General features: G+C 38.3%; 1 protein-coding gene and 1 long non-coding RNA gene across 3 annotated transcripts in view; both read right to left on the reverse strand.

The window, feature by feature from the left end:
- The window catches only part of LOC139183609 (uncharacterized), an 80,927-nt gene extending 56,623 nt beyond the window's left edge, over positions 1-24,304 (reverse strand). Inside the window, exon 1 of the long non-coding RNA XR_011567121.1 lies at positions 1-24,304. This exon is cut by the window's left edge and continues 24,138 nt beyond it. This is a non-coding gene — a long non-coding RNA (uncharacterized lncRNA).
- KCNIP4 (potassium voltage-gated channel interacting protein 4) overlaps positions 1-26,809 on the reverse strand; it is a 1,318,263-nt gene that overhangs the window by 940,931 nt on the left and 350,523 nt on the right. The gene's annotated exons all lie outside the window — the stretch shown is intronic.

Consider the following 26,809-nt stretch of genomic DNA (forward strand, 5'->3'; position numbering starts at 1 on the left):
TCACCTAGCCTAGAACTATTTCCGCTGTACCATCCGTTCTACATTTATTGTTTGGATAGTCATTTCCAACATCAGAAACTAAAACAGGGATAATGATGTCCTCCACATTTTAAAAAAACAAGAGAAAAACTGTAAATCAATATCCAGTTAAATATTTCAATGTAGAAAAAGATTTCCAAAAATTTAGTGCTTGATAAACAAATGGTAAACAGGGCAGTACCACTGATTTAGAGCAAGTAGAAAAACGATAATCTATTTATTATTTACATATGCTTTGATCATATCCTAGATGTTAACCTGTATTGCATGCAACATAAGACATGTAATCAGACAGTCCAAATTCTGATTGCAGCTCTGCTTGTTACTTCTGTCTGGATTTGCTCAGATCATGAACACCAACAAGAAGAAAAGTAACAACCTCAGGTGACATGTGCCTAAAATAAACCAAATAAGGCCTGGGTCCCAAGGCCAGGCTCCTTCTGTTGATTGAGTTAATCAAATACATAGATTAAAAAGCTATGAATGATTGTATTCATTATCTATTCAATAATTAATCCCCTACTCAGTAACCAGAACTTTACCCAGTATGAAAGTGAACGTATTAATTGCTCAGTCAAGTCCAGCTCTTTGCAATCCCATGGACTAAAGCCCACAAGGCTCCTCCGTCCATGGGATTCTCCAGGAAAGAACACTGAAGTGGGTAGCCATTCCTTTCTCAAGCAGCTCTTTCTGACCCAGGGATCAAACCCGAGTCCCCTGCATTGCAGGCAGATCCACTGTCTTTAAGTTTTTCACAGTGTAGTGCCTCCAGTACTGCAGCCTGCAGTAAATCAGAGCTATTGCAAAATGTTAAGTTCTATAATAGGCAGATACATTCATACTTTAGAGGTGTAGAATAATCAATTTGCTCTTGAAGAGCAAATAGAATCAGGAGCCTGCCCGAGAATGATTACAACTTTGGAGACAGAAGATGAGAGTTCAAGTTAGGAGGTGTATCACTCTGGGCATTTTATAGTAAACTATAAAATTTATTTATAGGCTATGTATAAAATTACAGTTCTCAGAGATTGTCTTGTCCTCTGTAAAATGGGTACATAGTACCTACTTGCTGAGATGATGATAGGAAGAAACAGTAATATAAAGGGTATAGTGTTCAATGCTTTTTTGAGTAAGCAAAGATAGGCAACATGTCTTCTAGGCTAGGAGGCAGTGTGGGGGACATATTAATAATCAACTCTGGAGATCCAGGAAGAAAGTCAGGAATTAGAAAGTGAGTTTTAAAAATACTAATACAAATCAAAAGAGTAGAAATCAGAAGTAAATAAATCACAAGAAAAAGATGGATAGGTGAAAAATAAGTCAGGCTGTAGAAAAAAGTCTTAGTGCTTTCCCCCTTCTTTCCAAGGCTATCCTCAAGTGCTGTTATTTGAACAGAAAAAAATAGAAAACAACAACAAAAAGAAAACAGGAAAAACAGCATGAATGTCTACTAGCTACAAGATTTGGTTAGCGACCTAGCCCTAACCACTGTTCCAGCTAGTTCCTCTAACTAGTTCCTCTAGTCCCTGTATCTGTTGTCCATGGGCTTGGCCAACGTTTTGGCCTCATGGCCTTGATTTATAACCTTGACCCCTTGTCCTTCAGGCCTGGTTTTTGACCTGTACCATCAAAGCTCTCCATACCTCCCTTGATATTCAGCCAGCCTTCTGTGTGGTTACTGATTACTATTTCCCTGAAAGCTTGGCTCTAGCAGTTTAATAAATGTCCTCCCTTTCCCTATTTATGTGAGATATTCCAGGCTCTAGAAAGGAAATCTCACCAGTACTCACAGTATTAAACTAAGAACACAGACAACTGCCTTCAGTAAATGTGAAGTAGGCCAAGGAAAAAGCAGTACATAGGAAGTTTCACAATTGTGGCAAACAGCTGCCATGCACCAACCAAAGATACTCAAATTCAAATTAAACAAAGAAAGACACTATTCTAGACAAATAATATATGTCTGCAGGCTTGGGGGGCTGAATCTGCAAACCCTAGATAAATACTTAATTGCTGCCCAGATATCTCCAGCTAAATCTGCAGCCACCTCTAACCCTGGAGGGTACTTTTCATATGAAAACATGCCATAATTTTATCATCTTACAATTTCTCTAAAAATATAAACTAAGACTTAAGTTGGTTTTCACAATAGACTAAAAGGCTTAAGCTGGTTTCCTTAAGATCCAACCTACTAGGGCACAGTAGATAGCATATTAAAAAGCAGACATTACTTTGCCAACAGAGGTCCATCTAGTCAGAGCTATGGTTTTTCCAGTAGTCATGTATGGACCTGAGAGTTGGACCATAAAGAAGGTTAAGCGTCAAAGAATTGATACTTTTGATCTGTGGTGTTGGAGAAGACTCTTGAGAGTCCTTGGACTGCAAGATCAAAGGAGTCAATCTTAAAGGAAGTCAGTCCTGAATATTCATTGGAAGGAATGATTCTGAAGTTGAAGCTCCAATACTTTGGCAACCTGATGTGAAGAGCTCACTCATTAGAGAAGACCCTGATGCTAGGACAGATTGAAGGCAGGAGGAGAAGGGGATGACAGAAGACAAAACGGTTGGATGGCATCACCAACTCGATGGACATGAGTTAGAGCAAGCTCCGGGAGTTAGTGAAGGACAGGGAAGCCTGGCATGCTGCAGTCCATGGGATTGCAAAGAGCTGGACATGACTGAGCAACAACTACTAGGGCTCAGAGGCCTGAAGCTTGCCCACTAGGGTTACATCATATAAAGGAAATTGCCGTTTGATTTCTCAGAGTCTTTGTCGATACACAAGAACGTTCTGAGGTTACAGCCAGCACTTTTTTCCTACTGGGCAAGCAAACATAACAATTAGAATGACCTGTGTATGTGTGTATGTCCTAAGTCGCATCAGTCCTGTCCGACTCTTTGGGACCCTATGGACTGTAGTCTGACAGGCTCCTCTGTCCCTGGCATTCTCCGGGAAAGAACCCTGGAGTGGGTTGCATGCCCTCCTCCGGGGGATTTTCCAACCCAGGGATTGAACCCATGTCTCTTATGTCTCCTCCATTGTCAGGCGAGTTCTTTACCACTAGTGCCCTCTGGGAAGCCCTTACCTAAGAGGGTATAAACCCCCTATAAGAACAGCAAAGGGCCTGCATTTAAGAAGACTCTCAAGGAAAGCTCATCTTAATTAGAGACTTTGAACTAGGGACTTTCATTGGCAACTGGACACCCCAAAGATTTGGAAGCCAGGAAATCTGACCCCTCAAATGCGTGTGTTGGTGCATTCCCAGCTCTGGTTTGCTGTCTGCACGCAGCTGAAGTTCTTGTTTTCATTACTCATATTAGATGTTTTCCTTGCCTGGTAGCTTTCTATCAACCACTGTCACCCAGGTAGCAATTTCTAGGTAATTATTTGCAGATATACAAATGGTATATAATTAAAATCCATTTGCTATTCATCTTGTAATGACTTTACCAAAAGTGCTCATTTTCTCTCTGGGGCAAGAAAAAAAAAAACACCTTACAAACATGATAATCCAGGTCATAATTGATTGATATTTTCAATTCTTCTATGTGTTTCTCAGCATTTCACCCACCTACCCTGCAACTCTACCCCAATTAAAAAACAAGTTTATTAAACATATGTGTTCTTTTTTCCTAGTGAAATCTGAGTCCCCAAAGTACTATACAAAAGGGAACATGTCCCTATTTTCCCCATCATTACTGAGGGGGATCTATGCCTTTGAGTCACTGTGCAGAACTTTTATGAAATAAAAAAAATGTATTCATATTGTCTTAATTTAATATTTTTATATATAAAACTGGAGCATGACTCCTGCATATAAAGGAAAACAGGATTTGTAGTGGAAAAAACATTACAGATTATTAATGCAACTATGTATCTCTTTTTAAAATAATTTTTAAGATACCAGTCAAGGTTAAAACTAGTTTGAAAATAATTTGTATTAAGGAGGGAGTGACCTGAATGTCCCACTAGAGATTCATTGGGTTGCACATGAATTGTCAGGATAGGTTCTACTTAAGAAAATTCGTATCAGTTTCTGAATATGACTTGCATTTTATATATCTACTGCCCTCACTTAGAAAACTTCCAAACACAATATGCAAAAATACATAATTAATTATATTTTTATAAATGTTTAAGAATCAATGCAATAGGTTGTCTATAATAATTTAAATGGGTAAAGTAAATTTGTGTTTAGCCAAGTACAATACAAGCAGTAAATGCTTCCTTATGTCCTATGAAATACTATAGCTTCCAATACAGTTTTAGATAGATATTTCCCTTGATTCATTTGAAACCACAAAATCATAAACATTCTAAATTAGACAGCATGGGTCTTTGTTTTAAAGATTAGGAAAACAGATTTAGAAATTGTGAGTGGCTTATAGATGATGAATTATAATACACACCAGATCAAGTCTGACTTCTAAACAAGTATGAATTGATCAGTAAATGGCATTATTAAATATGTTAGAAAAGGTATTAAACATAAGACATGCATTATATAAAAGGAGACCTTTCCTTTCAGGGGAAAAAATGTTCTATTTGTCTTTCATATTTATAACCCTGTAAAGTATAGCTCAATATTTTACAAATAGTAAGTACTCAACAAATTTTGAATGGAATAGCACTTTAAATTCCTACTGTCAAACAATTCAATTTCTTTCTCTCCCTTTTCCTCTTCCTACCACTTCTCTCTCTCTCTCTTTCCTATTCTTGGCTCCTAAGTATATGATGGTTCTCAAACTTTAGTTGTTGCAATTGCTTTAGTATCACTTGAGAGTTTAAATTCTGCTACCCTCTACTCTCAAATTCAAACTGTGGAACTGGAGAAGACTACTGAGAGTCCCTGGGATTCCTAGGGGGTGAAACCAGTCAATCCTAAAGGAAATCAACCCTGAATAATCATTGGAAGGACTGATGCTGAAGTTGAAGCTCCAACACTTTGGCCACCTGAGGTGAAGAGCTGACTCACTGAAAAGACCCTGATGCTGGGAAAGACTGAAGGCAAAAGAAGAAGGGAGCAACAGAGAATGAGATGGTTAGGAGTATCACTGATTCAAAGGACATGAATTTGAGCAAACTCTGGGAGATAGTGAAGGACAGAGGAACTTGGTATGCTGCAGTCCATGGGGTCACAAAGAGTAGGACACAACTTACAGACTGAACAACTACTCTCAAAATCCTTTGCAGTTGGTTCTGGAGAAACTTAAGAAGTGGTAGCCTATGGACTTGGAAATACCTCTTTGGAGTTACCAACAGGTATTTCTTTTTGGAGCAGGGTTCAGAGCCATTCACAGTGTTCATTGAGTCAGAGTGGAACCTGAAAAGTAGTCTTTCTCTCCGCTCCATCCCAGTGAGGTGCAGAGAGATATGCTTACATATGTGTGCATACCACCCTAGAATCTGTACAGAAATAGCAAGTCTCAACCTTTCCTTTTCTCCCAGAGAGGCCATGCATGATGGGAGGGAAGGTCATGGCCAATGGATCAGACAGACCTAGGGACTTCAAATCCTGCCTCAGTGATTGTGGGCAAGTAACTCCTAAGTCAGTTTCCTAACATATAAAATAAAGAGAGTAAGAACTAGTTCAGAGGGAGTTTACAGAGCTAGAGTAAATTATTTTTCCTAAAATGCCCTTTCATAGTAGATGTTTCAGAATTTCAATTTTTTCCCCATTTTTAGACCCTAACTTAAGGGAAAAAATACCTTATTATTAACTTCATATACCTGTTTGTACACTAGCAGAAAATGTTCCTGTGGCTTCAAAAAATAAGTGAGTGTCAAATTGATTATCTGTAACATTCATTCTTAATCCGGGACTGGATTATTCTGATTTATACTGACTTGTTTACTACTACAGACTGAATATTTGAGCCCCTCCCTGCCCCTAACATTCAAATGTTAAAATCAAATCCACAACATGACAGTATTAAGAGGTGGGACTTTAGGAGGTGATTAGGTCGTAAGAGTGAAGCCTTTAAGAAGAGGATTGTGTGTGCTCAGTTGTGTCCGACTCTTTGTGACCCTGTGGGCTATACAGCTCGCCAGGCCCCTCTGTGCATGGGATTCTCCAGGCAAGAATACTGGAGTGGGTTGTCATGCCTTCCTCCAGGATCTTCCAGACCCAGGGCTCAAACCCATGTCTTTTAAGTCTCCTGCATTGGCAGGCATGTTCTTTACCACTAGTGCTGCCTGGGAACCTGCCAGTACTTTGACCATGGACTTCTGGCCTCAAGAACTGTGAGAAATAAATGTTTGCTGTTTAAGCCACCCGATCTGTTTTTGGGGTTTTGTTTATAGTACCCTGACATCTGCCTATTTATAATTTGCTATAGGATTTTGCTAAAACTGTCAGTTGAACATATATCATATGACATGACAAAGTTATATTTCATATTTTAGTAGATATCAAATTGAATTTTAACATGTCAGTACAAAATCTTTGGAAATATTCATTTTCACTAAATCTTAAAAATAATAGATTTTTTCCATTTTTTATAAATAAAAGGAAAGTATAAAATCTGAAAATTGTCACTATTTTTCAACAATTGAGGAGGAACACTGTAAGAAGATGACTCTCTGACGCTGAAAATTGAATGTCAACTTTTTTTCACCACTTATTCTTCCCAACTTAATATATTCTCTCACAGGCTTAGAATGACTCCAACCTGCCAATGACTTCATTAAAACCTGAATATACTCAAAGTAACTGAGACTAGAGTTTCCCCTGCTTACCCCAAAGCTGCCTAACTTTATGACAAAGTAACAGACAGAATGTAGCAGTTAAGCCAGCTCACATTAGACAGGGCTCAACATATTTTTTTAACCTAAATGATTTGAAGTTCCAATTTATTAAGCAGCAAACCAACAGTATTTTCAAGGACAAACGGAATTTTAAAACAATTGATCATGGCTTTGTTGTTTCTCCTTCACTAAGCACTAAAATGATGATAATAAAAATATTATACATTAAACAATCTCTATGAACCTGTAAATACTACTTAATGGTTCCGTATCTTCCATATATATAAAACTGAGATCATTATAGCACCAACCTCCATAGGGTATGCTGAATGTTGCTGCTGCTGCTAAGTCACTTCAGTCGTGTCCAACTCTGTGCGACCCCATAGACGGCAGCCCACCAGGCTCCCCTGTCTCTGGGATTCTCCAGGCAAGAACACTGGAGTGGGTTGCCATTTCCTTCTCCAATGCATGAAAGTGAAAGTGAAGTCGCTCAGTCGTGTCCGACTCCTAGAGACCCCATAGACTGCAACCTACCAGGCTCCTCCATCCATGGGATTTTCCAGGCAAGAGTACTGGAGTGGGGTGCCATTGCCTTCTCCGGTGCTGAATGTTATGTAAGTTAATAAATCTGTCCAGCTTGTCACACTGTAGATGTTATGAGGATGTGTGTTATTACTATCATACCATTAATAAAATCTAGGGATTTCATCCCAAGTTTCTGACCCCATGTGCTCTTGCCCTAACTCAGAGCCTTTTCTGGGGAGGTGCAGGAAGCTGCCTGGGCCATCCAAGCACAAGCATGAATTACCTTGACTCTGGTGGCTCAGATGGTAAAGAATCAGTCTACAATGCAGGAGACTCTGGTTTGATTCCTGGGTCATGAAGATCCTCTGGAGAAAGAAATAGAAACCCACTCCAGTGTTCTTTCTTGGGAAATCCAATGGACACAGGAGCCTGGTGGGCTACAGTCCATGGGGTTGCAAAGAGTTAGACATGACTGAGCAATTAACACTTTCACTTGACAGAGGAGGTCCTAAAAAAGGATTGGCCTGCCACTGTCCATAAGTCAGGTTAAGTGGAAGAGAGAGAAGAAAATATGACATGCCTTTCAGTTAAATGTACTTAAAGCAAAATCTACAGGCATTTCAAAGACTAAATAAAGGAAATGATGAGCATCATCAATAGTCAATATGAGATGCTGAAAAATTACTGTCCCTGTAACACAGCAAATTATCACAATTACCCAACAACAGTTTACAAAACCAGAGTGATCACCGATGTCAGGGTCTGTTCATCTTAGCCCTCCCTCTGTCTGGAGTGAATAATTGGTTGATTAGGCCAGAAAAAGCCTCTGGCCTACAAACAAGGAGCTAGGGTTGCCAGATTTAGCAAAACAAGAAAACAGGCTACACAGTTAAATTTTGTTTTCAGAAAAACAACAAACTCTTTTTTTAGTATAAGTGCATTCCAAATGGTGTATGGGTCATATTTATATACTAAAACATTATTTGTTAATTATGACAAGCAAATTTAAGCAGGTGTTCTGGATTTTACCTGGAAACCTTAGTAGAAACCTACTTTCCAATGTTCCTTTCCAGGGCAGATTATTTAAGAAAGGAAATTGTTATGGAATGAATATTTATTTGTATCCCCACCTCCCAGATTCATATGTTAAGTCTCTAACTCCTAATATTATGGTATTTGAGATGGAGACTTTGGGAAATAATTAGGGTGAGATGATGAGTGTGAGACTCTTATGATGGGATTAGTGCCGGTTTAAGAAGAGATGTAAGAGAGTTTGTCCCCTCTTAGGGCAACACAAAGCAGAGGCCATGGGGGCACACAGCAGGGAGTGGCCTCCTAAGAGCCAAGGGCAGAGGCCTCAAGAGAAGAAAGCTTCCTGGCCAGCCCTTGATCCTGAACTCTCATGCTTTTAGAACTACGAGAAATAAATTTCTGTGTTTAAGCCATCCAGACTATATTTTATTACAACAAACGAGCAGACTAAGCCACTGAGCGGGTTTCACCGCTGAGCCAACTGTGGAAGCCCTCAGCTTCTACAGTTTTCCTTTCTAATTAATTTCACTTTTCTGCCATTCCTGGCCTCTTTTCACTCCAGTCTCAAACTCACTGCCTTTCCAAAACTGGGTTCCATTTCACTTTTCCCTAGACCACACTCTTCCAGGTTCTAGGCACTGTTGTACAGCGCCCTACTTACAAACTGTCTTCACTTAAAGTCTCACCAAAGCAGATTAAATAAAGCCCTTGTCTATCCACTGTCAGCCCCCTTCTCTGTTGCCCGTTGAATGTTATTTTTACCACACAGTGGTTTTAGTGGATTCAGGCAAGACTGAAAACTGTTACACTAGGCCGGTGACTGAATGCTGAATTTCCATTTTATTTTCCACTTCAGAAAAATATTTGTTACAGATCACTTAGAAAACTCAGCCTGGATTTTACAATTCTTCTACAAGTTTTGTGTGCAACTTCTAAAATCTCTACCTTGTTAAAAAAAAAAAAAAAAACTTTACTAATTGTTTTAGCATACACAAGGACTTCCCTATTGTCTCAGATGGTAAAGAATCCATAATGCAGGAGAGCTGAGTTCGATCCCTGGGTCAGAAAGATCCTCTGGAGAAGGAAAGGGCTACCTATTCCACTATTTTTGCCTGAAGAATTTCATGGACAGAAGAGCCTGGTGGGGTCCATGGGGTTGCAAAGAGTTGGACATTAGTGAGCAACTAACATTCTCACTGTTTTTTTTTTTTTCATTTTATCACACACATATTCACCCACACCTATTTGGATTTTTATAGTTCAATCTCCATTAGGTAGCTGAGCTCTTGACTGGAACCTAAAGGTTTTTTTTTCTCCCATTCCTGACCTCTTTCCCCCTCAATCTCTAACTCACTATTTCTTCCTGTCCCTCTACCTTCCCCCTACTTGTCTCCCAAACACACACACACACACACACACACACACACAGAGTATTAACTCTTACTCATTTTTCATTCACCTTTAAGCATAATTAAGACAGTGCTATATACACAGCAGTTACTCAATACATCAGCTGTTGTTTTCTGACAACACTAACCTGGAATTATGCTCAATTATTTCTGACTTATGAAATTATTTCTGAGTTATTCTCTTTTATTAATCTCAGAGGAAAACAAGAGAAAGATTCTGCCTGGAAAATAGTGCAATTACTCTCAAGGAATTTCCCATAAAATATTCTCAAAAATATAATATAAAAAGAATTGTGGTTTATGAAATTTACTTTAGGCCTCCCCATGTTGATCTTTTCACTCTAAAGCTTATTTCATTTTGATCCTTAGCTTAAGCACAGAATAATTTGCTTGCTTGGATTACCATTGAGTCTAATAAGTGTTGGTCGTTAATAAAACTTTTTCAGAACATGATAATGGCTTAGGAAAAGTACACTTATATAGTAAAAGTTGAAGGGAAATGATTCTTGGGAGGAAAAGCTTTCCAAATTATGCAAAGAATGAAATTTACTCAACTTTTAAAGATCCAATGGGAGAGAATCTATATGCAGTTATGCTTGTTTAACTGACTTAAGCTCAGCTTTTCCACCCAAAATAGACACATTTTACATAAGAATGTTATATATTGGTTTATTATAAGTTGCATGAGCCTGGTTTCCTCTGTAAGTATTGCTTACTTTATTTCATTTCAAATTCATTCTTGAATTCATGTCTCCTTTGTGCTTTTTTAGAGAAAAGATATTTCCCCAATGGATGAATTTTACTTCCTTTCAGTCTGCTTCTTCAACTCCTCCAAAATTCTAAATTCTGACTATCAAACACAATTTAACAAGCTGAGAGTAGGTGTGTTCCTAGCCTGTGATTACCCAATACCCTATGCATACCATTATCCTGCTGAGTTGCAATCATCTCTTTCCTTGGCTGTATTCCCTGCTAAAGCATGAGTTTTTCAAGTCCACAGCTTGGTTGTTATCCCATAAGGCACATGATTCCTAGCACATGGCTGGGACTTGATCTATGGCCCAATAAACAAACCAATAGATAAACAGGGACTTCAAAATAGGCATGATGACTCAGGCACTCAAAAACGAAGTAGTGAAGAGGTTGAAAGCAAATAGTCTCTGGAAGAGAAAATGAAAGTCACTCAGTAGTGCCCGACTCTTTGCGACTCCATGGACTATACAGTCCATGGAATTCTTCAGGGCAGAATACTAGAGTGGGTAGCCCTTCCCTTCTCCAGGGTACCTTCCCAACCCAGGGATTGAACCCAGGTCACCTGCATTGCAGGCAGATTGTTTACCAGCTGAGCCACAAGGGAAGCCCAGGGATACTGGAGAAGGTAGCCTTATTCCTTCTCCAGTGAATCTTGTGACCCAGAAATTGAACTGGGGTCTCCTGCATTGCAGGCGACTCTTTACCAGTTGAGCCACAAGGGAAGCCCAAGGATACTGGAGTGGGTAGCCTATTACTTCTCCAGTGGATCTTCCTGACCCAGAAATCGAACTGGGGTCTCTTGCATTGCAGGCGGATTCTTTACCAACTGAGCCTCTACAGACAGGTTTTTAAATTCCCATCAAAAACATTTCATTCTATCACCAGAAATATCACCTTGAAAAGCTCTGTTAGTTTCTGGCATTTGTTATTGTTTGAAGCTAACCACAGTTATATTTGAGCCTTCCCTGGTGGCTTAGACAGTAAATAATCTTCCTGCAATGCAGGAGACCTAGGTTTGAGCCTTGGGTTAGGAAGATCCCCTGGAGAAGGGAATGGCTACCCACTCCAGTATTCTTGCCTGGAGAATACCATGGACAGAGGAGTCCATGAGGTCACAAAGAGTTGGACATGACTGAGTGACTACACTTCAATTTACAGTTTTATTTATCTTTTTCACTAATATCCTCTGTGCTTCAATGTTTAAGGTAATTTCTATGACAACAGAACAGAAACAAATGTCTCCCTACTAATATAATGAGTCACACAGAGGAACGGTTTTAAGTAAATAGAAAATTATACTATACTGAATCACCATTGAATTTTATACTATCATAACTACATGATTTTCCACTTACATTTCATTAGCACTTGCAAATTTACAGTGCCTTTTCATATAAATGATGTTATTTAAAAAAACTATAGCTTTTAGTTATACAAAGCACTACAGGACTTTGTGGTTTTTTGAGAAAATCTTAAGTACAGAATTATAGAAATTAAAAAGGTGGAGTTCCAGCTGATTTAAGCTAATAGAATTTTATTTCCTCATTGTCTCCCCAAGTGTTATGTGGATCACAGTTCAGAAACCTAAGTGAGCCAGGATGTTTATAGGCTAGAGGAATTTATCAAGAGAGGCAGTCCCTATAGGGGTGCAAAAAAGAACCCTGGGCTGGAAATAGAGCATTAATTTTCAAAGAAGACAAATTGTGTCAACAGTCTTCACAATATGACTTTCAAGTTAAAGCACCCCAGAAGAACAATAAATCAATAATCAGCTCTATCAGATGTAACTGATTGTATTTCAACACTGAAGCTAATATACAAGACAATTATCTGGAGGAATTAACTAGCCTAGTTTCATGACTCCTAAAGGAAGCAATAATACTAACTAGTCTCAATGCAACAAGAGCACTGTCAGTTATAAGCACATTAATGTAGAATGTCCTTATTTGATGTCCTGCTAGAGTCCAATTCACTGCTAGTATCATTGGTCTAAATATACCATGGACACCATAGGGTTTTGTTACCATATCTTAATCAGCAGAAAATGCTAAGGTGTCCTTTTAGGTGACATTAAAACTGAATGAGGCAATGGCACCCCACTCCAGTACTCTTGCCTGGAAAATCCCATGGATGGAGGAGCCTGGTGGGCTGTAGTCCATGGGGTCACTAGAGTCAGACATTACTGAGTGACTTCACTTTCCCTTTTCACTTTCATGCACTGGAGAAGGAAATGGCAACCCACTCCAGTGTTCTTGCCTGCAGAATCCCAGGGACGGGGAAGCCTGGTGGGCTGCCATCTACAGGGTCGCACAGAGTTGGACACGACTGACGTGACTTAGCAGCAGTAGCAGCAGTGACATCATAACTTAAAATATATATATATATTCTTTTAAATTTGGAGAAAACTGGATACTTGTAGAGAATTCAGAGAACATTTCAGTTCTGGGTCCTATCTGCAAAGTGTATGCTACACTCCTGGGCAGTTTGACATGAAAATTACTAATGTTCTGATGTCAGCAAAACATATATATATTTTAGACACCCTCCAAGCTCACTGCCTGTTTTCTAACATTACCATATCGATCTTCATACCGTTTGAATCTTCATCATAACATATTGAATGGTTATCCTGTGTCAAGAATTGAACTGCTTTCTCCTTCCCCTGATTCTGTTCATTTGCTTTCAAATTATCAAGTGTCTGGTTTATTCCAATCACTTCCTTATGGTTTTTCCTCAAACTTCCTTCCTCACTGCAGACACAAGGATTATAATACAGATAAACAAATATGACTGCAAACCTTTCCTATTTCAAATCTTTCAGCTATGCCCTTTTCATTCATCTAGAAAACATTTGCTTCCTCACTAGGCTTCATGCACCTGCAAAAGAGTCCAAGCTTCTTGGCATGGCATAAAAGGTATTTCTGGTTTCTATCTAAGGTACTGAGTATCATCTTCTAGTATTCTCCTCACATTTACCTTTCAGAAATAGCAAGTACACGACAGTGCCCTGAAGACAATATTCTGTTTTACACACCCGTGTCTTTTCTTATGCAGTCCATTCATCCTGAAATGTCTCAGTTTCTAGGGCACTTGATGACTTTCTATCCAGCCTTCAAAGCATGCTGTAATATTACCCTGTGAGGCTCTCCTTTCTATCTTCAAGAAAGTAAATGTACTACTCTGTATTACATTAAATCTGCCTTTATTGCTCACATCATAAGCTATGCATTCATCTGTTACGTGTTTGTTTCCCCCAACAAAATATGAAATTCCTAAAGGCATGAGTTTTGTCTTATTTATCTTCATACACCTATAATTCAGTATAAAATCTACCTTAAACACACAGTAGGTATTTGTAGACTGCAGAAATGAACTTAAGAGAAAAAGTTAACAATTCAATAGAAACCATGTTTTATTTGCATTACTGGTACTTTTAACAACAAAAACCCCACAAGCACGGATGATGATGCCATTTCCATAGGTTATTATAATTCACTTTAATTTTATATAACAGAATCCCCCAATTCATTTTTATTACACCTTGGAGAGTGTTATTTACCTATTTGTCTGTTTATTTAAATAGTAATATTTTACTAAGAAAATAAGTAGTTATGTAAATATTAGCTAAAGATGACCTATCAAACAGGGACTCTGCAAAGAAATTATTTTCTTCTTAGAGTCAAGAGATAAATCAATAGCAACTTAATATTTAAGATGAAAGCCTGGATACTTTATGCGAACATACCAGTATTTCAAATTGAAAATTGCATGTAGTTAATTCTAGAAACACTTCATAAACTGACTTTTCCATTCCTCTAATATTAACATCTTTTAAAATAATTTCTGCAATTCCACAGTATGTGAAATGCTTTGCTACTTTTTATCATAATATCTCCTCAATCTAGGTCAACTCAACTCTATCTGCACGCACCCAACTTCTGGACCAATTGATTCCATGATATTCATGCTTTACTTAGAATAAAGCTCTCCTAAGTTCCTAGCTTATGAGACACTATTCATTTCATCTGCTCTTGTTCAGTGATAATTAATTTTTCGCTTGCACCATTTGTCTCAAGGGACCTAACAGAAGCAGAAGATATTAAGAAGAGGTGGCAAGAATACACAGAAGAACTGTACAAAAAAGAGCTTCACGACCAAGATAATCATGATGGTGTGATCACGGACCTAGAGCCAGACATCCTGGAATGTGAAGTCAAGTGGGCCTTAGAAAGCATCACTACGAACAAAGCTAGTGGAGGTGATGGAATTCCAATTGAGCTATTTCAAATCCTGAAAGATGATGCTGTGAAAGTGCTGCACTCAATATGCCAGCAAATTTGGAAAATTCAGCAGTGGCCACAGCATTGGAAAAGGTCAGTTTTCATTCCAATCCCTAAGAAAGGCAATGCCAAAGAATGCTCAAACTACTGCACAATTGCACTCATCTCACACGCTAGTAAAGTAATGCTCAAAATTCTCCAAGCCAGGCTTCAGCAATACGTGAACTGTGAACTTCCAGATATTCAAGCTGGTTTTAGAAAAGGCAGAGGAACCAGAGATCAAATTGCCAACATCCGCTGGATCATGGAAAAAGCAAGAGAGTTCCAGAAAAGCATCTATTTCTGCTTTATTGACTATGCCAAAGCCTTTGACTGTATGGATCACAATAAACTGTGGAAAATTCTGAAAGAGATGGGAATACCAGACCACCTGACCTGCCTCTTGAGAAATCTGTATGCAGGTCAGGAAGCAACAGTTAGAACTGGACATGGAACAACAGACTGGTTCCAAATAGGAAAAGGAGTACGTCAACGCTGTGTATTGTCACCCTGCTTATTTAACTTTTATGCAGAGTACATCATGAGAAACACTGGGCTGGAAGAAGCACAAGCTGGGATCAAGATTGCCAGGAGAAATATCAATAACCTCAGATATGCAGATGACACCACCCTTATGGCAGAATGTAAAGAGGAACTAAAAAGCCTCTTGATGAAAGTGAAAGAGGAGAGTGAAAAAGTTGGCTTAAAGCTCAACATTCAGAAAACGAAGATCATGGCATCTGGTCCGATCACTTCATGGGAAATTGATGGGGAAACAGTGGAAAGAGTGGCAGACTTTATTTTGGGGGGCTCCAAAATCACTGCAGATGGTGACTGCAGCCATGAAATTAAAAGATGCTTACTCCTTGTAAGGAAAGTTATGACCAACCTAGATAGCATATTGAAAAGCAGAGACATTACTTTGCCAACAAAGGTCTGTCTAGTCAAGGCTATGGTTTTTTCAGTGGTCATGTATGGATGTGAGAGTTGGACTGTGAAGAAAGCTGAGTGCCAAAGAATTGATACTTTTGAACTGTGGTGTTGGAGAAGACTCTTGAGAGTCCCTTGGACTGCAAGGAGATCCAACCAGTCCATTCTAAAGGAGATCAGCCCTGGGATTTCTTTGGAAGGAATGATGCTAAAGCTGAAACTCCAGTACTTTGGCCACCTCATGCGAAGAGTTGACTCATTGGAAAGACCCTGATGCTGGGAGGGATTGGGGGCAGGAGGAGAAGGGGACGACAGAGGATGAGATAGATGGCTGGATGGCATCACCGACTCGATGGATGTGAGTTTGAGTGAACTCCGAGAGTTGATGATGGACAGGGAGGCCTGATGTGCTGCAATTCATGGGGTCGCAAAGAGTTGGACACGACTGAGTGACTGAACTGACTGACTGACTGACTGAAGTTCCTAACTTATGAGACACTATTCATTTCATCTGCTCTTGTTCAGTGATAATTAATTTTCCCCTGGCACTATTTGTCTCAAGGGTCAAGCAATATAATAAAATGAAAGGTGGTATTTCATCATCTATACATCTACCAACATCTGCTCATTCAACAAATATTTGAGTTGCAACTTTCCAGTCATTATTTCATTATAATTTCTCAATAATTTCCATCTCTTAAGATGGATGCCATCTTATCTCAGCCTCTATCAATTTTTGTCCTGTCACTAGAAATTCCTAGAATCATTAATGATTTTAGGATATGAATCAATTTCCCCTTTCCTCCCATCCTTTTTTCATATCCTTAGGTTACTTATATGATCTTTCATAGTAATGACTCTTCAAACATGTGGATTCCATGTGTTTTAATGTGGTACACTTTCGTTACTTACCAGCCTATGCTGGAATCAAGACTGCCAGGAGAAATATAAGTAATCTCATATACACAGATGATACCACCCTATTGGCAGAAAGTGAAGAGGAAGTAAAGAGTCTCTTGATGAAGGTGAAAGAGGAGAGTGAAAAAGCTGGCTTAAAACTCAACATTCAAAAAAGATCATGGCATCCAGTCCCATCACTTCTTGGCAAATAGAAGGGTAAAAAGTGGAAATAGTGACAAATTTTATTTTCTTGAACTCCAAAATTACTGTGGACAGTGACTGAAGCCATGAAATTCAAAGATTCTTGGTCCTTGGAAGGAAAGCTATGACAAACCTACACAGTGTATTAAAAAGCAGAGACGTCACTTTGCCAACAAAGGTTCACGTAGTCAAAGCTTTGATTTTTTCCAGTAGTCGTATATTAATGTGAGAGTTGGACCATAAGGTAGGTTGAGCACTGAAGAATTGATGCTTTCAAATTGTGGTGCTGGAGAAGACTCTTGAGAGTCCCTTTGACAGCAAGGAGATCAATCCAGTTAATCCTAAAGAAAATCAACCTTGACTATTCATTGGAAGGACTGAAGCTGAAGCTGAAGCTGAAGGTCTAATACTTTGGCCACCTGATGTGAAGAGCTGACTCATTGAAAAAGACCCTAATGCTGGAAAAGACTGAAGGCAAGTGGAGAAGGGGATGCCACAGGATGAAATGGTTGGATGGCATTTGATTGAATGGACGTGAGTTAAAGCAAACTTAGGAAAGCGGTGAAGGACAGGGAAGCCTGGACAGTCAGCACAAAATCTGACAGGGCATCAGTCTTGAATTCTCAGTGTCCAGAACTGTGAGAAACAAATTTCTATTGTTTATAAGCCACCCAGTCTCTGGTATTTCTGTTATAGCAGACGGAATAGACTGATACACTACAGGTCTCATTCAGTGGCAGTTAAAAACTATCTAGGGCAGATACTGTGTCTTTCATTTTTTATCTCCCATAATATTGAGAACCATACACATTATATTTTATATGATTTTAATAAATATATACTAGAAAGAAAAAATATTAGAACTGGAAAGTTCTTTAGATACCATATTGTTCAAATGTTTCATTTTTACATTCAGACTTTGAAAACCTGGAAAAGGTAAGTGACTCCCACAAGGCCACAATGAATGTGATAAACATGTAACAGGGAAGAACAAAGCTGAGTCCCTATTAGATCTGTTCCTTTTGCTTTCACCTGTGTGCTCTGCTGCCTATGCTTAGTCATGCTGGCTCTGCACCTTTTGTAAAAGAATGTTGCCTACAGCCTGAAATACAGAGGCTAGCTTATCCTCGGGGCTCTGACCTTTAAGAGTCAATTCATACCGAGATAAAAAGTTGCAGAACAGAGAATAACATTTGTCTTGTTGGAGGTTTATAGGAACATCCTGACCTGACCTTTGTGGACAGCTGCAACAACAAAGTATTCCTAGACCAAGCAGTTTGCAACAACTAACCACACCCCTCTCTCACCTTGCCTTTAAAAATGCTTTGGTGAAGCCCTTTGGGGAGCTCAGTGTTTTGGGGGCATGAACCACACCTTCTCCTTGCAAGCCATACAATAAACTTCTCTGCTCCAAATTCTGATGTTTCAGGTTTTTTTGACCTCATTGTGCATCTGGCACAGGAACTTGCAATCAGTAGCAAACAAACAATGTAGAAATAAAAATACAGTTTTCAAAAGTATCACACATCATTTATTCATGTGACAGCTATTTAAAAACCTTAAGTGATATAAAGTTATGTTTTCAAAGAGACAAAAAAGATGAATAGAGTTTTAGAATTTTAGAACTTAAGGAGACAGAGTTCATCTACCTAAACTAATCTCATTTATAAAAAAGCTACAGAGTCTCAGAGGGATAAAATTCCTTTGCTAAATTCACAAAATGGTAAAGATCTGGTTTACCAACTCTGAATCAAGTTTTATTACCACTACATCATATTGACTTTAAAATAACTCACATTATGTTATAAATTTCAATTCCCATTTTTGAAGCAAATTAGTAAAAACAGCAACTAATAAGCTATATTCAAAAATTAAACAAAACTTCAGAATATACCACAAATATCCAGGTTGCAAATTTTATTCATGTTGATTCAGCTTCTCTCAACCTAAAAATGTAAGAGGGCTAAGTCTGGAGAATCAGTAATCTAAAATTCCATTTTCTTTTGTCAAAGCACTACAACACATGTATAAAGCGATTTTAAAATAAATTGTTCTGGAAAATGGGGACTTTGACACAACAAGGAGGTCATGAAATCCACAGCTTCTTCATACTTCATCAAAATTTATTCAAATCACTGTAATAGATTTTCTGCTCTTAGGAAACGAGCAATAAATGACAGCGTCCTTCCCAATGGCAATTCTTGACATTCTTATTAAAGTTTTGTGTTAAGTGCCCAGATATATTAAATCAATCCATTGTTTTCCATCCACACAGACAGTCCAGAGTTCTAAAGGAGAATGAAAGCTGAAAGGAAATCAATCATCAGAATGTGCTTCTTTTAATACATTATGCTGTTGGTTAATTGGGTTTTAAAATAATCTGATATAAATTCGAACTTGAATTCAAAGTCCTTGAGAAAACTATTGCCAAGAAATGAGAAAGTAATATTTTCCTAAAACTATTCTTTGAAAACAGTGAAAGAAGTACTTATCCATAAGGATTTAATATGGTTTCCTATTTGAAAAGCTGCAAGAGCCCAGGCAGCACCTGAAAGTGAAACATTATATTGTAGATTTTACTTATTCTTCTGGTATAGGGTCTATATTTTTTTCCTGCTGAGCAGCAGACAATGAGATGTAATACTGACATTCTCTTTGAAATTCTCCAGGTTCTACTAAAGAACTCCCTCTGTAGAGGTAGAAAGTTCATCTGAGAACCCCAGAAAGGTACATAACTTCAGTAAAGTCTTTAGATCAAATCTTACTTTTTCTTCCAGCAGAAGTTGACAAAGAGAAAATAACTGATGACTTCATGATGAGCAAATAAGAAATAGTATTATGGAAACCATTATACATGGGTCCAAAGCAAAAGCTACAAATTATTTAACACTAAGCAATAACAACCCCGGATAACCATGATAGTGTGGTCACTCACCTAGAACCAGACATCCTGGAGCGTGCAGTCAAGTGGGCCTTAGTTACTACATTACTACAAACAAAGCTAGCGGAGGCTACAGAATTCCAGCTGAGCTATTTCAAATCCTGAAAGATGATGTCATTAATATAATGCACTCTATATGCTAGCAAATTTGGAAAACTCAGAAGTGCTCACATGACTGGAATGGTTCAATTTTCATTGCAATCCCAAAGAAGGGCAATGCCCAAAGAATATTCAACCATACAATTGTGATCATTTCACATGCTAGCAAGGTAGTGCTCAAAATCCTTCAAGCTAGGCTTCAACAATGATCTGAGAATTTCCAGATATACAAACTGGATTTAGAAAAATCAGAGAAATCAAAGTTGAAATTGCCAACATCTGCTGGATCATGGGAAGCCCCTGTAGCTCACATGGTAAAGAATCTGACTGCAATTCAGGAAACCTGGGTTTGATCCCTGGGTCAGGAAAACCCCTAGAGAAGGGCATGGCAATCCATGCCAGTATTCTTGCCTGGAGAATAGAAAAAGCAAGGGAATTCCTGAAAAATATCTACTTCTACTTCATTGACTACACTAAAGCCTTTGACTGTGTGGATCACAACAAACTGTGGAAAATTCTTAAAGAGATGGGAATACCAGATCACCTTACCTGCCTCCTGATAAACCTGTATGCAGGTCAAGAAGCAACAGTTACATACAGAGGTGGAACAATGGACTGGTTCAAAATTGGGAAAGGAGTATGTTAAGGTTGTATATTGTCACTCTGTTTATTTAACTTATATGCAGAGTACATCATGCAAAATGCCGGGCTAGATGAATCACAAGTTGGAATCAAGATTGCCGGAAGAAATATCAATAATCTCATATATGCAAATGATATCACCCTAATGGCAGAAAGCAAAGGAGAATGAAAGAGCCTCTTGATGAAGGTGCAAGAGGAGAGTAAACAGGCTAGCTTAAAACTCAACATTCAAAAAAAAAAAAAAAAAATGATGGCATCCAGTCCTATCAATTCATGGCAAACAGATGGGAAATCAATGGAAACAGTGACTTACTTTATTGGGCTCCAAAATCACTACAGATAATAACTGCAGCCATAAAATTAAAAGATGCTTGTTCCTTGGAAGAAAAGCTATGATAAACCTACACAGCATATTAAAAAGCAGAGACATCACTTTGCCAATACAGGTCCAGCTAGTCAAACCTCTGGTTTTTCTAGTAGTCAGTTGTGGATGTGAGAGTTGGACCATAAAGAAGGCTGAGCACTAAAGAATTCATGCTTACAAATTGTGGTGCTGGAGAAGACTCTCCAGAGTCCCTAGGACAGCAAGGAGATCAAATCAATCAATCCTAAAGGAAATAAACCCTGAATATTCATTGGAAGGACTGATGCTGAAGCTCCAATACTTTGGCCACCTAATGCAAAAAGCTGACTCATGGGAAAAGACCCTGATGCTGGAAAAGATTGAGGACAGGAGGAGAAGGGGGCGACAGAGGATGAGATGGTTGGATAGTGTCATCAACTCAATGGACATGAGTTTGAGCAAACTCAGAGAGACAGTGAAGCACAGGGAATCCTGGTGTGCTGTGCTCCATGGGATTGCAGAATCAGACAGGACTGAGCAACTGAACAACAAAATAGCAACCTAGAAATTTGACAAAACTGTGAATTTGTACCACTGAATCATAGCATCATTTTCGTACCAAAGCAATGGTGAGTGACTGTCTTTTTGTAGGATATACAGTGACTGACACTTGAAAAGTGTTTAATAATAGCTCTGGTTATTGTTATTTTGTTGTTGTTACTGAAGTGGCAGTAAAGAAAGGAGCAAACTAGTGTATATAAATCAGTTACTAAATGTCAAACTCTTGACAATTTATACCAGTTTTAACACTCAATGGTTCTGCAGTTTTAACACTCAATGGGCATTCTTATCTTCATTTTTAAACTTAAGAAAAAGGAGGTAAATAGTAAATACTTTGAGGAAGTTCACTCAGTAATTGCTAAAACTGAGATTCAAATCGCATAAATAATTGTCCACATGGATCTCTGATATGTCAAGCCCTGAGCTAAGCAAGTTAACTGGGCTGTCTCATTAAACACACAGGTAGTAAGTGGCTGAACAGCAATTCAAACCGAGACTGTCCAGTGCCAGAATTTCAAGTTTTTAACTACCATTACACAGTGCTTATTAATTTTAATGTCCATGTTCTTTCTTCTACACCAATCAGGGGTTAAAACACAGAGGAAAATTCACACTTTTTTCTTCTCTTCCTGTCCTACTATTCCCCAAACCATAAGACAACATAACACACCAATGCCTTTGGAGATTCAAAAGATGCTAATGATCCTTTAGCTGAACTAAAAGGTCCATTTCAATTGTCAAAGAAAATGCTTTCTAGAAGGATAAAAGAGCTTTACAGGGAGCAGAACTGCACATGTCTTAATGGATACTTCTGTAATAAATTCTCCAATTAGGATCAGTCATTGAGACCAATGATATTCATCAGCAACCCAAGAGACAGTCAGCATGCAGTTAAAAGCAATTTAAAAGCAACTCCAAATGTGTTCTAGATTTGTGCCTTTGCTTTAGATGGCCTTCAACGCACTACCCAGGTTCAATTTTTTTTTTTTCTTTTCTGGCTGTACTTGGTACAGGCTGTTCAGATAATTTTTTTTTGGCATCCTTTGGAAATACAAAATTTTGTAACCATGTAAAAGAGAGTGAGTGCTGTAACATTCCCTCATTTCTAATGTTTCCATATTTTTATTACAGGAGTGAAAACTCTACAAGGCAAACTGCAACATGATCTTGGCAACCTCTCCTACAAATACAAGCACAGTCCCAGACAACTGACATTCCTTGGGCACCAGATATTTCAATTCTTGCACTTTGGATTTCGGAAACTCTGTTCTAGCTTGTCATAATTGAGGCTTTGACAGCCAAATACATCTGCTGTACATTTTATAGAAACATTCCATCTAAACACATATTTTCTGTCACAGCCTAGATGTCTCATTGTGCGAACATGAGCGAGAGTAAGTCTTGAAAGAAAAGATCCTCCAGAGAGACTCTTTTTGGCTTAAGAGAAGTCACTTGTAAGAATGTAGCAAAGTATGAGCATATAAGGTATTCCCGTGGAGAAGGAAATGGCACCCCACTCCAGGACTCTTGCCTGGAAAATCCCATGGACGGATGAGCCTGGTAGGCTATAGTTCATGGGGTCGCGAAGAATCTGACAGGACTGAGCGACTTCACTTTCACTTTTCACTTTCATGCATTGGAGAAGGAAATGGCAACCCATTCTAGTGTTCTTGCCTGGAGAATCCCAGGGACGGGGGAGCCTGGTGGGCTGCCGTCTATGGGGTCGCACAGAGTCGGACACGACTGAAGCGACTTAGCAGCAGCAGCAGCAGCAGTATGTTCTGATAACACTTTTTTAAAAATACCCTAAATTCATTGATGAACTGGTTAATATTGAGTGAAGGATTATCTTAGAGAAAAAAGGCAAAATAATTACATGGGATTTTTTAGGCACTGATATAAATTATTCTGCTGATTAATTGGGTTTTAAAAGAATGTGATATAAATGTGGACATGAATTCAAAGCCCTTGACAGGACTACTGCCAAGAAATGAGATCGTAAGAAGACTTGGATGTTCAAGATTTTCCAGGATATGAAATGATTGAATTTTTCCATCAACTACATTTATTTCTATTTCTCTATGTTGCCAATCAAACAAAGGCATCAGGAAATGCAATCCATTAGACTTAATCACATTGAGTTCAAATCATATTTAACTATTCAATTGAAGAAAAGTATCAGCAAAGCTAATTTGAGAGCTGAAAAATAGCAATAATCAGATTGAAACATGATAATAGGATAGGAAATGCCTAAGAAATGGAGAATCAACAAGTGTATATAAATGTCAGTACAAGAGGCAATCTATATCATTAAATAATTTTGAGGAGGATTTACCTTTGATCAAATTTTTTTTTTATATTGTATCTCAAAACTTTAGAATTCTCCTTCCTAAACTAGACAAAATTGCAAATGAAGAAACATCAATCTGACAAGGATATTGATAAATCATCAATAAAATTTCTTCTTGTTCAAAGATAACACAATCAAATTTTAGGAAACTTTATAAGAAATTTGAGAATTGAATATATTTTAAAAATATTGTGAATCCCATTATACATAAATGGGAAAATGTTTGTGTCATTCCTTAGTTTATGGGTTGAGAGTTAAATACAGCACCTGAGTCAAATTTGGGGATTTTGCCGGTTGTTGAGTATGCCTATTCTAAGCATTTATTCTGGACCTGAGGAAAAGACCACAAGATGAGTTTCAGGACCCCCTGAACCCTCTATGAGATGGGCCTGAGTGAAAACTCCATTCGTCGTAAGCCCTTAATATGACTGGGGGACCAAAGAGACCTTTAGGGTCTCCTGAAATTAGTGTCAGTTCATAGCCAGTCCTCAGGAATCCCTGGAAGATCTATTTCTTTCCCCCACTGCCCGCCCCCCACCCCCCCCCCACCCCGCCACACACACACAATTACCTTGGTAAAAGATCCAAGTCACTCTGGGAAAGGATGGGAGATAGATTAAAAGCAAACATTTTTGGTAGAAGGGCAGAATCCTTTCTCAAGGGGATCCAGCCTCCCCTTCATTCAAGGGATTCTGTAAACTGGCTCAAGCCTGAGAATTGACTGGAGGGTCCATGACTCTATCATGGTTCACATTAGACTTTTGTTCACTTGTCCTAGAACTCTTCCATTTCAATCAAGTAAGAATTTAGCAGGCTTCTCACTTTCTAACTTCTACAAACACTGTGATCAACAAGCCAGTGTCAGGTAGGTATCTGTGAGTCTGCCTACTCTGATCACTGCTCTGACTCTGATTTTCATGATGGTAACCACACTCCCTTGCCTTGGGCAACTGAGCACTCCCATTTGCCTCTGCCACTTTAGAATCCAATTACCTTTTTTTTTTTTTTTTTAAATTTATTTATTTTAACTGGAGGCTAATTACTTTACAATATTGTATTGGTTTTGCCATACAGCAACATGAATCCGCCCCGGGTGAACACATGTTCCCCTCCACTGCATTTTGGTTTCCCAATTCAGCAGTAGCAGTTCACATGGTGTTTTCTGGCTTACAGAGAAAAGTTATGAGAGGGCTCTTCAAGATTGCTGGTACTCCCCTCACAAATTTATTTCTCACAGTCATAATTAAACCCTGATGGACCCTCCTAGGATGGATGAGTAGATCTAAGTGACAAACCCACTTTAACATTTCTACCTTCTTAAACCTTTGAATCTCTTCCCCTATAGTATATCAGAGCAGGTCTAGCGTTTTAAGTTAATTTTACTGAGGATCACATTTTGGTCCATGTTTTAGTCAACAGGCAATCAAACAAACTGTTAAGAGTTCTCTCCAATTCTCTGAGCTGCAACATTAAATCTAGAATCTCTGCCTAGTGGGTCTCTTTGGATTTCAGAGGTAAAATGTTCCTGATTTGGGTGTATAACTCTGACTCATTTACTAAATGACTTTTTAGTTTGAACAGGGCCCAGAATAAGTGAAGGTTCTGCAACAGGTCTGGGCTTCTGCACAGCTGTTCTGACACTCGGGTCATATGATAACATGATCAAAATATTTTCCCCTAAATGTAAGTATTAGAAAAGAGACTTCTAAGCTGTATATGGGTCTTCACAAGGATTCTGTCCTGGTTTCTAAAAACCAAAAAAATATTGGAAGAACTATTGAACGCTATAATCTTTCCATTTCCCAGTATCTCCATGAACTGAATCTATGCAATGCAATTACCATCTACAGAGATCCAGGGTCACTATGGATTCTAGAATAGTAAATACAGAAGCAGAATGAACTTCTGCCTGATAAATCACAAATCAAATCTAATATTACTTTTGGACAAAATGGGGTTGACGAATTCTAATGGGATAAATAAATATAGAATTCTTATCCAACCCATGCTATAGAACATATAATGAGTAAACTCTGAAAGATCTAGGCTTATGGGAAGTGCAGCTTGTTCAATGGGAAGGGAGGTATACTGGGAGAAGTGAGGCCTGGGTTTAAGCCAGGTCTGAACAGCAAATAAATTATATGCTTATTAGCAATAAGACTGTCCATTTCTTAGCCTTCGTTTTCACATCTGAGAGCTGATGAGGTTGCAGAACATAAATCCAGTAGAGAATATCCACATTCAAAGCTGTACTGATACCCACACTATTTTTGCTTTGCAGATGTGGTCAAGGCCTAGGTTTACTGTGAGAATATCTGAGTACTCTGGAATCTTCAGTTGATCTTGTAAATTGTCCTGGAGTTGTTTTAGTAGATTTAGCCAACTATGTGGGTCTTAAGTTGTTTTATATTTTACTTTTTGTTTTTGTCTTTCGATTTTAGTCTTTAAAATGGAATAATAACTTGTATTTTTAAGATACTTTATTTTTTTGATTTTTGAATCCTATGATTTATTATATTTCCTTTAAACATCTTAAGATTTGAGGAATAAGAATACAAAGATCATATATAAATTGGCCAAGACAATTCATTTTGCTGAGTATGCTAATTGGTAATTAATTTACTAATAGTCTTCTGAGACTGTGGACTCAAAGAATATTTCAGTTAAATATTAAAATTTTCCTACAGTACTACAGCTAACATTTATTGAATGCTACTATATGCCAGATACTGTGTTAATATTACTCTTCTTTACTCACAAAAACAATCCTTAAAGCCATAATAATCAATAATTATCAAATATCTTTTGCATAACAAGCATGCTTATATTTACTACAAGCCAGGAAGTTTTGAGGTATATTAAACATACTATTAAATTTAATCCTCAAGATAGCCATTATCATCCCCAACTTGGAGATGAACAAAGAGACAGAGCAATTAAATAAACTGCCCAAGTCATATACTTAGTAAGCAGCAGAAATTCAAACCAGAGACTCGTTCTCAATTCTGTGGGTTTAA

The sequence above is a fragment of the Bos indicus genome, chromosome 6 (genome assembly GCF_029378745.1).
Source record: "Bos indicus isolate NIAB-ARS_2022 breed Sahiwal x Tharparkar chromosome 6, NIAB-ARS_B.indTharparkar_mat_pri_1.0, whole genome shotgun sequence".
In the NCBI taxonomy this organism is placed as follows: domain Eukaryota; kingdom Metazoa; phylum Chordata; class Mammalia; order Artiodactyla; family Bovidae; genus Bos; species Bos indicus.